General features: G+C 35.5%; 1 pseudogene across 1 annotated transcript; it reads right to left on the bottom strand.

The window, feature by feature from the left end:
* Positions 1-1,535: 1,535 nt before the first annotated feature.
* LOC103228508 (large ribosomal subunit protein eL6 pseudogene) lies at positions 1,536-2,446 on the bottom strand (annotated as a pseudogene). The gene has a single exon (XR_495599.3). The product of XR_495599.3 is annotated as a large ribosomal subunit protein eL6 pseudogene (transcript).
* Positions 2,447-15,711: the final 13,265 nt, after the last annotated feature.

Genomic DNA, 15,711 nt, shown 5'->3' with positions numbered 1-15,711 from the left:
TGTTTTTTCACTAAGGAATGCTGAAAACAATTGGATACATAAACACTGAGTAAGCACCTTGACTCTTAAATAATATCACGTGCAAAAATTAGCTCAAAATATATCACAAATCTAAATACAAGGACTAAATCTCTAACAAGTATTAAAAATAATAGTGAAAATGTTGCTAATAATGGTTTTTGCAAAATTTCTTAAATGCAGCACAAAATGTATGAACTGTAATAGAAAAAAGCACTAAATTAGATTAATTAAATTAAAAATATTTTCAAAGCATTTATTTGACAGTGGACTGATATTTATGATATATAAAAATTCTTACAACTGATGTCAACAGAAGTCAAACGATGCAAATTTTAAAATAGAAAAAGTATTTCAGCAGACATTTTACCAAACGATATATACAAATGGCAAATAAGCATGTGAAATGAAATGTTGAACATCTTTAATCATTAGGAGAATACAAATTAAAATTATAATGAAAGAGTAGTACATACTCCCAAGAATGGCTAAAATTTATATATACACACACAAACACACATATATATGCACACGCATATTTGACATATATATACAAATACATATAAAAATATAAATTATAGGTTAAGATGTAGAGAAACTGGGCCTCTTTTACATTGCTGGTTGAAAAGTAAGATTGTGTGCTTTGGAAACCACTTTTTTTCACTTTCGTAAAAAGTTAAAGATATGTTCACCATATAGCTGTTTATTCAATTTCTACAAATTTACCAATGGAAAATGAATACACATGTCAACAAAGACTTTGGCAAAATGTTCACGATAGTTTTAATTTTAATAGCCCCAAACTGGAAAGAATGCCCATGTTCTATAGTATATTGGCAAAAAAAGGAATGCTAAGCAATAAAACATTGAATCCCATATTGTTACATGAAATATCAATGAATCTCTAAATAATTATCATGTGTGAAAAAGTACGTCTAAAACTACTACATATTTTTTGTTGTTTTCATATAAAATTCCGAAAAATGCAACCTAATCTAAACCGACTAATGGTTGATTAAGAATGAAGAGAGTAAGCGAGAAAGGTTGAATTTCAAAGAAACATGAGAAAGCTTCTCAGAAGGACATATATATGTTTAATAGCTTATGTTTTGAGGAATTCACAAGTGTTCACACATTTTGAAATACAAGCAGTTTATATACATCCGTTATATCTAAATCAAATTAAAATGTAGAAATAAAGGCATTTTCAGTCATTGTGTGAGTATAAATTGCTACATTCTTTTGTAAAGCTATCTAGGAACTGTAACAAAGGTTTTAAATAGCTTTTTATTTATTTTTATTATTATTATTATTTTTTGAGACGGAGTCTCGCTCTGTTGCCCAGGCTGGAGTGAGTGGCGTGATCTCAGCTCACTGCAAGCTCCGCCTCCCGGGTTCCCGCCATTCTCCTGCCTTCGCCTCCCGAGTAGCTGGGACCACAGGCGCCGCCACCGCGCCTGGCTAATTTTTTTTGTTTTTTTTTTGTTTTTTTGGTTTTTTGGTTTTTTTTTTTTTTTTTGTACTTAGCTATTTAATGAGGTTCTTAAGACATTTAGAACACCAATTTGTGAGGATAAATTCCATTCGTCAGGGCAGACACAGATAGCAGGTAGCCCTGGAGCTGAGGAACAGCTTTGATTTTTGGTAGAATTTGTGAGTCCACAGCTTTCTGATCAATCTTGCGCTGCTCTGTAATCTCGTATTTCTCTTTTTCTGTGTCGAAGATCTCACCTTCCTGGTGTCTGGGCTTCCACAGTTTCTTCTTTTTGAAGTAAGCATCAGTAAGATGTTTTGGGATTTTGACATTGCTGATACGGATTTTGGTTGAGGTGGCAATGACAAATTTCTGGTGTGTTCTTCGTAGAGGAACTCGATTGAGGACCAGAGGTCCAGTCACAAGTAACAAGTCACTGGCCAGCTGCTTCAGGAAAACCACCCTCTTGCCCCTGTGGCGTCCAGTGAGGAGGATCAGAACGGTCCCGGGGGTAACGCTGGCTCGCAGTTTTCTCACGTGCTGACTGAAGGGTTTTTTGCCGTGGCTCAACAGCTTTCGAGGCACATCTTCAGTAGGATAATATCTAGGCATTTTGCGAAGTTTAACCACCCGGGTACCGCCGTTCTTGTCACCACCAACTGGTTTTGTAAGAGTTGCAAGAACCTTCTCCTTCTTTTTCTTTTCAACCTTGGATTTAGCGGCTGAGTACTTCCTCTTGTACATGGCCTTTCTGGAATACATGGCAGATCGGGAATACCCGCCAATTCCTCTGACAGGGACAGGGTTGCGGCTGCAATGGGGCTTCCCCTTCTTGGGCTTCTTAGCCTTGAGGTTACCCTTTTTCACCTTGCCACCAGCATCAGCCTTCTTGGCTTCGGGTTTCTTCTCTTTAGTATCTGGCTTCTCAACTTTTTCACCCGCCATCTTGCAAGATGGGAATTTTTTTTTTTTTTTTTTTGATGGGATTTCACCATGTTAGTCAGGATGGTCTGAATCTCCTGATCTCGTGATGCACCGGCCTTGGCCTCCCAAAGTGCTGGGATTACAGGCGTGAGCCACCGTGCCCAGCGGTTTTAAATAACATTTATTCACTTTGACCATTATTTCAACATCTACAAATTTAATGAAAAAGTAAATAATAAATGTCTATGAAAAAAATAGAAAAGAGTGCTTTGTCTTGTTATTTGAAAGTATAGCCTGATTTACCATATACACATAATATGCAACATGTCAATATTAATATGTTATATAATATACACCATAGTATATACACTATAATATTGTATATTATATATTCTAATACACACTATATTAACATAATATATGTCATATTAATTAATATAATAGATATACAGACATATACATTTAATCAGAGTGGATTATAGCCGAAGACTCTCTGTGAAGTATATAATAAAAAAATAAATATAGGAGACAAAAATAAAAATAATAGAGCAGCACCTGGTGTTGTCAAAGAAAAATTGCACCAGATAAAATTAAACAGGAACGACAGGCTTTATTTAAGATTATCACAATAAAGGAGAGAATTAAACTCTGGTAAAACAAAGAGCAAGAGAGTTTCTAAGCATTCAGGTGAACTAGTGGAAAAGTACTAGTTTTATTATTTATTTAAAAATAAGCTTTACTTATTTGATAATTTATTCCAAATAAAGTAGATTCATTGTTTAAAAATCAATCAATGCGATTCACTACATTGTATCAATTGAAGTAAAGCAATCATACGACAAAAATCTAACATCCATTCAAGATACAAACTCTCATTAAATATGAATAAGAGATTTTCTGAACTTTACGAGGAATATTTACAAAAATAACTGACAGCTAATATTATGTTTAATGGTAAGAGATGAGAATTTTTACCTTATTATTGAGAAAGAGTCAAAGATGTCCCCTCTCATCACTCCAACTCGACATCGTATTGAAACCCCTAGCTAGTGCAATAAGAAAAATAAATAAAATATATGCAAATTGGAAGGAACAAAATAAAACTACTTTTGATTGATTGTGTAGAAAAGACCGAATAAATTATAGACAAACAAATTTAGAAAACTCCTGCAATGAATAGGTAACTATAGCAAGGTTATATGAGATACAAGGTCAATATGCAAAAGTCAATTTGTTGTCTACATGCCAGCAATGAAAAATTTAAATTTAAAATTAAAAATGCAATGCTATTTGCAATAGTACCAAAAAATAAATACTTAGGTAAAAATCTATCAAAATGTATAAAGAGTTTGTAATGAAAATGTCATAACTCTGATAAAATTAATCAAATTTTAAGTAAATAAGTTATTCTGTGTTCATGGATTTAAATATTTAATATTTTTGTAATTCTTCCCAATTTGAATCCAGTGAAATCAAAATTCCAGCAAATCATTATATAGATATTGTTAAACTCTTCTAAAAATGCATATAAATATATATATATATAAAAATCAAAGGAGCTAGAATAGCCACGAGAATATTAAAGAAAAACAAAATTGAGGATGTCACACTTTCAGATTTCAAGACTTATTGTTCTGAAGTACAGTAATGTGGGCAGCATAGTATTGGTGACAGATTAGACACAAAAATTAATGCAACATATCAGAGAGCACAGAAATAGACTCAGACAAACATAGTTAATTTCTGACAAAGATACAAAGGCAATTCAGCGGAGCAAAGGGTAGTTTTAAACAAACGGTGGTGGAAAAATAAGCAATACAGAGACAGACTGCCCAGACATAGACCTTACTTTGACAAAACGTAACTCAAAATGCATCATAGAAGAAATTGTAGGATGCAAAATTATAAGCTTCTAGAAGACAACAGAGGAGAAAACCGTGTTGACCTTGGATTTGCTCCTGAGTACAGTAAAATAACAAAAGCACAATGTGTGAAAAACTAAGATGGACTTTTTAAAAATGAAATCTTCTGCTCTGGGAAAATATGATATGAAAGACAAGTTAAAACTGGAAGGTAATATTGCAAAACACATCTGATAAAGGACTTACATCCAAAATAGTCACAGGCTCTAAAGATTAGGAAAGAAATCTAAAATATAACTGGAACTTAAAAAAAATCAACAGTAAGAAAACTAATTGAAAAGTGGGCCAAAATCTCAACAGACATCTCTCAGAAGATATTCAGATGGTATGTTAGCATATGAAAAAAAAGTACCCAATGTCATTTCTCATTAGGAAATTGCAAGTTAGAACATCAAAGTGATACAATTATACATACATTAAAATACCTAAAATCCCAACAAAGTAAATATGGATTGCTGGTGAAAGTGCAAAGAACAGAAACCTCCCATTCCTTGCTGGTGGGAATGCAAATAACACAAGTTCTTTGGAAGACAGTTTGGCAGTTTCTCATAAAGCTAAACATAGTCTTAGCATATAATCAAGTAATCCTGCTTTAAGATATTTACCTAATTTACTTGAAAAGTTATGCCTGCACAAATAACTGTGAGAAAATGTTTACAGCACATTTATACATAATTGCCCCAAAATTGGCAGCCATCAACATGTCATTCAATTCAGGTGTGGTGTTGTGCACCTGTAGCTTGTAGTTCCAGCTACTTGGGAGGCTGAGGTGGGAGAACTGCTGGAGTTCAGGAATTGAAGGCTGCAGTAGGCTATTATTGCACCATTGCAGATCAGCCTGGGCAACATGATGAGTACCCATCTCTGAAAAAATAAAAATACTTACATAAAAATGTCATTCAATAGGTGAATGAATAAGCACACTGTGTACCTCTATACAGTGAAATGCTATTCAGTGATAAATAAAAGACTGTTCCATCAAGACACATAGAAACACAAATAAATCTTTCTCTCTTTTTTTGTTGTTTGTTTGTTTGAGATGGAGTTTTCCTCTTGTTGCCCAGGCTGGAGTGCAATGGTGCAATCTTGGCTCACCACAACCTCCAACTCCTGGGTTCAAGCTATTCTCCTGCCTCAGCCTCCGGAGTACCTGGGATTACAGGCATGCACCACTACGCCCGGCTAATTTTGTATTTTTAGTAAAGATGGGGTTTCTCCATATTGGTCAGGCTGGTCTCAAACTCACCACCTCAGGTGATCCGCCCGCCTCAGCCTTCCAAACTTCTGGTATTACAGATGTGAGCCACCGAGCCTGGCTGAAAGACAAATAAATCTTAAATGCATAATGTTATGTAAAAGTTGCCAGTCTGAAATGGTGCATATAATTTCATTTATATGACATTTACAACTCCCCACTCTTGAGTATGTGCTACATATACTGACTTCCTTTTTATAATACAAAATGGAAATGGGGTGAAATAAGTTATGTACGATGAAGAAAATTAACAAACTGTATCCCAGGAATGGAATCGAGTAAACATGAAGAATGATTAAGTAATGATGATAGTGTGTTTCCTGATACGATGCAATTAGAATGGCCCTTTATCTCTGTGGTCTTGTTCCAAAAGTCCATTATTATACCCTAGTATAATAATGAAATTTATCTATTCTAGAACATTCTACAAAATGACTTAGCATTTATCAAAACCTTCAGGGTCATCAAAACAAGGTAAGTCTGAAAAACTGTCACAACCAAAAGCAGCCTTGGAAGACATTAACACCAGTTTTAATTTTATTTTATATGAAATATGGGATGTAGGAACAACAAAATAGACACTGTATAAAAACAAGAAAATCTGAATAAAACATGGATTTTAATTAATAATATAGTCAATCATTCATAAAAGGTGGTAAATATATCATATACTAAAAGATTTAATAGTAGAAGATACTGAGTGTACCATTTATGGGAACTTTGTGTTATCACAATTTTCTGTAAATCTAAAACTGTTCTAAAATGAAAAGTTTATTTAAAAAACAAAAATGTGTAATTCCAAAAGGAATAAGCTATGATACTTCCTAAATGAACTCCATGTTGAGGGCAATAAAATTAATGTGCAAATTGTTTAACGATTTTTAAAATATATTTTCGGTGGCTTTTTTCTATATCTTACTACTGCTTTGAGTCCTAATCCCATAACGATTAACAATCCTTAACATTAGAGAATTTTCTGGGAACCATTTCTTTAGCAACAGTACCAAAGAATATGGTATAATGAAGAATGGTGAAATAACAGATAATTATTTCTTACTTTTCAATTAACATAGGGTAAATTTTTTGGCAACATGGGATGTGATAAGTCTAAGTTAATTATTTAATCATTTTTCATGTCTATAGTATCTATATCTGATACAGATATTAATGCCATGGTTGCATATCCTTTTTTCTGCTAGCTGAAATATTTTTTCATAAAATCTGCTAATATATAGCTTTTACACAAAATTTCCATTATATCTTGTTTTAGAAAAATGTAATTAAGGTATATAACTTATTTACTCCTTGAATAAATATAAAAATCATACAAAACCTTTTAGAATATTTATGTGTAATTGTATTACCTAATCCAAGTATTTTTCTATGTGTGACTCAAGTTTTATGCTTCATTCCTATTTTGCTCAAGCAAAATGAATGAACAGCTCAATTAAGCAAATTACTCTTCAGAATGATTAATACTAAAGATGAGTGCCTAAATGCACACACACACACACACACGCATGTACACGAATGCACTCTCTCTCTCTCACACACACACCCATAGAAACCCACAAGCAGAATCCTTAAACATAATTCTCTTTTAACTTATCTTTTGGAACTGACCTTCAATGATACCTAGCACAAATAGTAAATCAAAGTAAATTGTTTTATGATATTTATGTTTATCCTGTCATCTAGAACCACTCTTTCAAGATTTTGCTGATATGAGACAATTTATAAGTAAGGCTTTTCTCATTTTTTTCTGTAAGCTCTGTCTTTTCTACCAGGTTCCATTCTCCATTTGATGAACGAGGAATCCTTGAAAAAAAGTATAGCAGTAGGTGGTGTATCAGAGTCAGTGTGGGGACATTTGTTTCCTTGCGTGTTATGCCAGAACGTCTAAGAGGACCGTACCTATGCCACTGTACTGAAGTTTTATGAGTCTGTATAACAGTGGTACAAAGTTGGGATTGATTCAACACATTTCAAAGTGGGAAAATAAAAACTTTATGTTAGAAAATAGTACAATAGAGCCATCGTTCCTAGGTAACCCAAAGCAAGATGCATTCTACATGGATCTGCAATTTTGCAGCATAAGGAGGACAAATAATGAAGAAAAAGACACAGACACACATACATGCAAATGTATAATTTTTTTTACATATGCTATACTTCTGAGGTTAGGAGGCAATTTCCTTGTGTGAATGTATTGATTAGTTTACCTTTTGAATAGCCCAAGCCCTTTCAGCTGTCATTAGTGAGTTGAGGTTTTGTGGGATGACAGTGTATTATGTTTGAGAACTTATATGCAATCCTATGAAACCTAAAATTAGACACTTAGATTTGAATTCTATCTTGTCTATTTACTATCAGCATAACCAGAGGAAATTTTCTGAAATTAACCATTCTCTCATATTTAAAGCTGAAATAAAAATAACTTATTCATAATGTCATTGCATTGATTTTCTGAATACAAAGAACTTAATGCATTGTTGAGCATAATAAACATTTAAGAAATGGTAGGTACTCAATATTATTTTCTATTAGTAGACTCTCTCTTCAACAAAATAGTCAAGAGAGTCCTTTCTATTGAGAATCTGTCTTTACAATGATAGGGACATTCTTAGGTAGTACTGAGGTTTTGGAATACTTGATCTAAAGTATTATTTTACCATAACAAAGTCATATCATTGCCAGACAATAGGGATGCATAATGTTTGTGTCTGCATTCTGAAACCAGAGAAGTAAAGTTTCTGTCACATTCTTACATCAGAATAAAGTGATAGTAATTGAAGGTTACTGCAATGGACATATTAACTTATTATTTGTGACTAGAAAAAGTTGTAAGTACATAATTGACAAACAATTTATGTGGTCGTTATTTAAAAAATGAAATACTGGCTGGGCGCAGTGGCTCACACTTGTAATCTCAGCTCTTTGAGATGCCAAGGCAGGTGGTTCAAGGTCAGGAGTTCAAGACCAGCCTGGCCAACATGGTGAAACTCCACCTCTACTTAAAATACAAAAATAACTGGGCATGTTGGCCTGTAATCACAGCTACTCGGGAGGCTGAGGCACAAGAATTCCTTGAACCCAGAAGGCGGAGGTTGCAGTGAGCTGTGATCACACCTCTGTACTCCAGTCTGGGTGATAGAGTGAGACTCATTCTCAAAAAAAAAAAAAAAAAAAAAAAAGAAAAGAAAAAAAAAATACTATTAGGATGAAAGGATAAATTAATCACAGCCATGAGTATTATTATTATTATTCAAGATTATTTGGCATCATATCTTGCCTTGTCTATTTATCGAAAGGGCCATTTTTCTAAAAATCTCTTTATTTTAATAGATTGTGTTAAGTATCATCCTAAATTTTCAAATACAATTTTTGAGATGGTAAAATAGTCACATTTATTTTTGTTTCCAAGATGTGAAAATCAAGTGTGAGATGAATTATTTCCTAATGGCTTCCTCCATTGACCTTTTTGGTCAACATCCTATAGGAACAATTGTTTTGTATGTTTCTGTTTTTATCTTACTTACACTGTATAACAAAGACCAAAGCTTCTTCTCATATATACTTTCCTCACTTCAGATCTTAGTTATAGGAAATCAATTTTGTTCCTGTTTTATTGTCTCTTTCCTGTATAAAGACAGAGATTAGTAAATGTTTAACTGACATTCCAAGAAAAAAGGCCCTGATTTGTAGTGTTTGCTGATTTCTGTGGCAAAAATGCTCCCATCTGGCCAATTTCAAACTACCAATGTGTTGTTGCTGAACTAGGAGTTCAAAAACGATGTGCAAAATTGAGTTGTGTAAACTATTGAAACCCAGTTCCAGCACATTTTGTGTGTGTGTGTGTCTGTGTGTGTGTCTCGGTGTGCCAGGATTTGTTTCAGATAATGAGGAGACAACAGACAAGAATATAAAATGTCTGTTTTTTTGGTATGTATAATTTAGGGGGAGATACAAACATTAAATTAGTAAATGCATTAATAAGCCCAGGAATTTCCAAAACACTAAGCAAGGAATAAAATAATACAAAGTTGTGTTAGAGAGTGACTTGGGGGATTTGATGGTCAGGAGAATTCAGATGGTTATGTCAGTAAATCTCTTTAAGAAAGGGGCATTTGAAATCAAACATATCTTATATCAAGGAAAAACCTTACAAAGTATTGGGAGCAGTATGCTCAAAACTGCCCTGAGGTAAGAACACGCTTGGTGTGCCTGAGGAGCAGAAATAAGCCCAATATGACAACTGGGAAATGAGCAAGGTGAGATGTGAAAGACAAGGTCAGAGAGATGGGGTACATTATGTATAGCCCAGCTGTGTATGATACTACATCAGAATTTTAGTGTTAAAAGCCACAGTGTATTAGAACTGAACATTTGCCTCTAGAGGAACAGTTTTAGGCAGAGACTTCAAAAAAGTATGAGGATGTTTGTACTTGGCACTGAGAGAGACAGCAAGTTAACATAGAAGCCCTCTGTCTCTGTAACATTTTGACTTTGAAGCACTGCTACGGAAGTCTTCAGATTTTGATGAGCAGGCAAAAGTTGCATTTTACATATAAGATTAAAAATTACGACTTTTCCAATTGCTATGGAAAAATTATACACTGTTTCAAGATAATGACTATCAGTGACTTGCAATTGCCCACATGTTGAGATTTTCAATAAGTTTTCTCACTATTTATTTTCTTGTGTTAACATAATTATTCTATGAGATAGCCAGGTATTTCTTATTATTCAAAATTAAAATGTAGAAAGTGAGAGTCAAGGAATTCTGGTGACTGGCCCATGTCTGATACAACTTTAATTCTTATCTTTTCTGTTTCTTTCCCATGTTAATTATTGCTTCTATAATTTTTATTTATTTCAGACATCCTAATTATTTTTTGAGTGTTATTCATCTCATTAAATATAAATTAATAAAATTTAACAAGCCATTATAAATAGATTCTGTTGTATTTAAAACTTTAAGTCCTAGCATAGTAGCTTTTCCTCATAATAATCTACTTCTATGTCCTATTATCTCTGTGAATTTTGGATCTGTAAAGATCCATAAGTACTGTTTAAATTAGAAGAGCCCGTTCAAATATTAATAGGATCTCAGAGAGTATTGAGTTATAAACTACGTAATATATAATATGGCATAAAAACAGCAACTTTTTTTTCCTCAATCCTCAGTTTGATGTAAGATATTTTTGAAGAAGAATTATATTTCAGGTTAGAAGTAGCCTTCACTAAGAAACTTATTAATGTCACTTTGATAGCTCTGTTCTATGCTTCAATATTTCAGTGAGATAACATATAATTAAGTTTTCTTAACTGTCTTTTAAAGATACAGAGAGCTCAAAAACTTAATGCATTAATGGAAATAATTTAAGAATTATGGAGGAATAAACTAGAAAAAAAAATGTGAATGATATTAAGTTACTTAATTTATAATACTCCATAGAGTTTACAACATTGATATTGTCAATTTATTATGTACCTATATTTAGTCTGCACTAAGTATAGATGAAATGAATAATTCAGTAGCATAAAAACATTTATTACCACCAGAAGAAGAAGGACTTTTTGACTCTCCACTGCTGCCCAGGCCTACATACAGCAACTCCTTCTTAGCTCTCCTTACCTTTGGGAGATGGAGTTCGTAGTCTGATTGGTCAGAGTTAAGGTCGTCTCATAGCTATACATTATATGGTACTTTGATTTCCATTCAAAGATTCTCCCTTATGTGTAGATTTCCTTTGAAAACCCTCTAGGAAAGTGATATAAATGATAAGCTAAATTTAGCTATCCTTAGACCCCTGACCTTCATTCCATTGTAATAGCACAAAAAGGAACCCAGGTCTCTTTGAATTTGTTATACCCCATAATTCTGGTGTTCAGGGGGATAGTTACAAAGATGGAGGACAGTTTACCCACCATCAAGAAGTTCATAGTCTAACATAGGAGACACTCATATAAATAATGAAATCTTCTTCCATAGGGACAAAAATATACGGGAGAATATTTGATTCTGCTTTGGTGTACAAAGCAGGAAAATTTTTCATGGAATGTGACATTTGACTTTGACCCTGAAGGGCAAATTAACTTATTTCTAGATGTAGAATGAGAAAGCATATAATCGAATATTAGGAGCAAGCTTGAGTAAATATTTGAATGTCCATGATTAAAATAATCAGAGACAGTTAATATAAGGGTTGGGACAAGAAGTGAAGATGAAATCTTTAAAAAATGCTTTATATAGGTAAGAAACAAGACTGGGATAACCATAATGTCTTTGAATTGAGAGGGAAGAGTGAGGTGAAGAAACTCAAGTGTCTCTTTGTGGATAGCGATCATGTTGGGCCTCAAATGGGAAACATATTTGGAAGATGAGTTATGAGAAAATTTTAGAGATTGGTTTGAGGAATCAATACAAATGTAAGTAGAGAAGTATAGGGGACAATCGGACATGAGTATATGTTGCTCAGGGTAGAAGGTAGGTTTTAAGACATGACTTTGAAAGTCATCATGGTATAGAAAATACCATGTAAGCTGAGAAAAATATATGCTGACAATACGCCTCCAACAATCTATCTAGTGAATTGTGGTTTAAAATTTTCCTTCATTTCTGCAAAAGATATGAATGTTGAATTGAAAGATGGATAATGAAGAATGGGAAGGATGTTGATAAAGCCTTCAGAGACATGCTGGATGCTTCTTTCTGAGATTCAAGTGACCAGAGTCAGGCAGATTCATAGGTATGGACAGGAAATAGAAGCTTTAATGAAAATATCTGGTGAAAACAAATGAGACCAAAGGTCAGTCCTGAGCTGAACAGGGTGATCAATTGGTATTTCTGAGTCTACTGGTGGTAAACATAATAATCTCACTGGAATAAAAAGATCTTCCCTCATGTAAGTGTCTCAGGAGCTCCAACACTGTGTGAAAGTCCACATCTTAATGGATACAGAGCATTCAGCTGAGCACAACACCAAAATCACTTGCTGCAAGCACAGACATTTCTTTGGCCATAGTATCTGTGCATGGTAGAAATGCAGAAATATTTCCTCTCTGCATTGGTGATGTTACAGCAGTGTTAGGAGGACAGTTCATTTTCAATAACCAGTAAATCACTATGCTTGTGTTGTTTCTAAACTTCCGGAAAGGATTATCTAAGTACAGTGATAGAGCAGCACATCAGTTCTGGTAAACGCCTGGTAGAACAGAGGAGGTACCCTAAAAAAAAAAAAAAACAAAAAAAAAACTGAATTTCCTGCTGTGAGAGGTGGCAGTTTTATCATTGTTCTTTGCAGTATTACTGTACATGGGAGAGCGTTTTGTTTCCTTTACTTTAATTTCAGGTTGCTCTCATATAATGTAATGTTAGCGCTAACTACTGTATTAGTCCATTCTCACATTGCTGTAAAGACATACCTGAGACCGGTAATTTATTTAAAAAAAAAAAAAAAAGGAGAGAGAGAGAGATTTAATTGGCTCACAGTTCTGCAGGCTGTATAGGCTTCTGCTTCTATAGAGGCCTTGGGAAACTTACAATCACTGCAGAAGGTAAAGGGGAAGCAGGTACAGTCTTAACTTGGCCAGAGCGAGAGAGAGAGAGCAAAGGGTGAGGTGTCATTCGTGTTCAAACAACCAGATCTCGTGAGAACACTATCACAAGAGTAGCAAGGGGGAAGTCTTCCCCATGTTCAAACACCTCCCACAAGGCCCCTCTTCCAGCACTGGGAATTACAATTTGACTTGATATTTGGGTGGGGACACAGAGCTCAATCACATCATTCTGCCACTGACCCCTCACAAATCTCATGTCCTTTTCACATTTTAAACACAATTATGTCTTCCCAACTGTATTAGTCTGTTTTCATGCTGCTGATAAACACATACCTGAGACTTGGAAGAAAAAACAGGTTTAATGGACTTACAGTTCCACATGGCAGGAAAGGCTTCACAATCATAGCAGGAAGCAATAAGGAGCAAGTCACATCTTACATGGATGGGAGCAGGCAAAGAGAATGCTTGTTCAGGGAAACTCCCCTTTTTATAACTATCAGATCTCATGAGACTTATTCACTATCATGAGACCATCATGGGAAAGACCTGCCTCCATGATTCAATTACCTCCCACCTGTCCCACCCACAACACATGGGAATTCAAGATGAGATTTGGGTGGCGACACAGCCAAACCATATCACCAACAGTCCCCATAGTCTTAATGTATTCCAGCATTAACTCAAAAGTCCAAGTCCAAAGTCTAATCTGAGACAAGGCAAGTTCCTCTGCCTATGAGCCTATAAAATCAAAAGCAAGTTACTTACTTCCAAGATACCATGGGGGTATAGGCATTTGGTAAATATTCCTTTTCCAAAAGTGAGAAATAAGCCAACAGAAAGGGGCTACCGGCCTTGTGCAAGCCTGAAACCCAACAGGGAAGTTATTAAATCTTAAAGCTCCAAGATAACCTTCTTTGACTCCATGTCTCAAATTGAGACCACACCGACACAAGGGGTGGCTTGCAAGGCTTTGAGAAGCTCCGTCCCTGTGACTCTGCAGCATACAACTCCTGTGCTGCTTTCATGAGCTGGTCTTGAGTGCTGTGGCTTTTTTAGGTACATGGTGCAAGCTGTCTGTGGATCTGCAATCCTGGGGTCTGGAGGAGAGTGGCCCTCTTCTCACAGCTCCACTAGTCAGTGCCCCAGTGAAAACTCTGTGTGGGGGCTCAAATCCCAAATTTTCCCTTCACACTACCCTAGTAGAGGTTCTCCATGAGGGCTCTGCCCCTGCAGCAGACTTCTGCCTGGACATTCAGGCATTTCCATACATCCTTTGAAATTTAGGTGGAGGCTCCTAAGCCTCAACTCTTGTCCTCTGCACAGCTGCAGGCTTAACACCATGTAGAAGCCTTGGCACCTTCCAGCTTGAACCCTCTGGAGCAGTGGCCCAAGCTTTATTGTGGCTCCTATTAGCCACAGCTGGAGCTGGACCAGCTATGATGCAGAGAACCATATCTTGAAGCTGTACAGAGCAGAAGGGCCCTGGGCCTGAACCAAGATACCATTTTTCCTTCCTAGTCCTCCAGTCCTGTGATGGGAGGGGCTGTCATGAAGGGTCTCTGATATGCCCTGGAGACATTTTCCCCATTTTCTTGGCTATTAACATTTGGCTCCTCTTTACTTATTCAAATTTATACAGCTGCTTGAATTCCTTCCCAGAAAATGGGTTTTCATTTCCTACCACATGGCCAGGCAGCAAATTTCTCAAATGTTTATGCTGTCGTTTTAAATATAATTTCCATCTTCGGATCATGTTTTGTTTAGAAGCAGTGAGGCTACATCTTGAATGCTTTGTGCTTAGAAATTTATTCTGCCAGATACCTTAAATCATCTCTTTCAGGTTCAAAGTTCAATAGATCCCTAGAGCAGGGACACAATCCCACCAATCTCTTTGCAAGAAGTGCAAAGCACAGCAAGAGTGACCTGTATTCCAGTTCCCAATAAGTTCCTCATCTCTATCTGAGATCCCCTCAGCCTGGACTTCACTGTCCATATCGCCATCAGAATTGTGGTCACAACCATTTAACAAGTCTTTAGTAAAGTTCCAAACTTTCCCTTATCTTCCTGTCTTCTGAGCCCTCCAAACTGTTCCAATCACTGCCCATTACCCAGTTCCAAAGCTGCTTTCACATTTTCAGATATCTTTATAGCAATGTCTCACTTCTCGGGTACCAATTTTTTATATTAGTCTGTTTTCACACTGCTATAAAGGCTTACCTGAGACTGGGTAGTTTATAAAGAAAAGAGATTTAGCTGGCTTACAGTTTCGCAGGATGTATAGGCTTCTGCTTCTGAAGAGAACTCAGGAAACTTATAAAGATGACAGAAGGCAAAAAAGAAGCAGGCATAGCCTTCACATGGCCAGAGCAATAGACAAAGAGAGCGAAGGGTGAGGTGTTATACACCATCAAAAAAATATCTCATGGGAACTCTATCACTAGAATGGCAAGGGAAAGTCTGTCCCATAATTCAATCACCTCCCACCAGGCCACTCCTCCAACACTGGGTATTACAATTCAACACAAGATTTGAATGGGGACAGAGAGACAAACCAT

Source organism: Chlorocebus sabaeus, chromosome 22, assembly GCF_047675955.1.
Source record: "Chlorocebus sabaeus isolate Y175 chromosome 22, mChlSab1.0.hap1, whole genome shotgun sequence".
NCBI lineage: Eukaryota > Metazoa > Chordata > Mammalia > Primates > Cercopithecidae > Chlorocebus > Chlorocebus sabaeus.
This window is presented reverse-complemented; position numbering and strand designations above follow the sequence as displayed.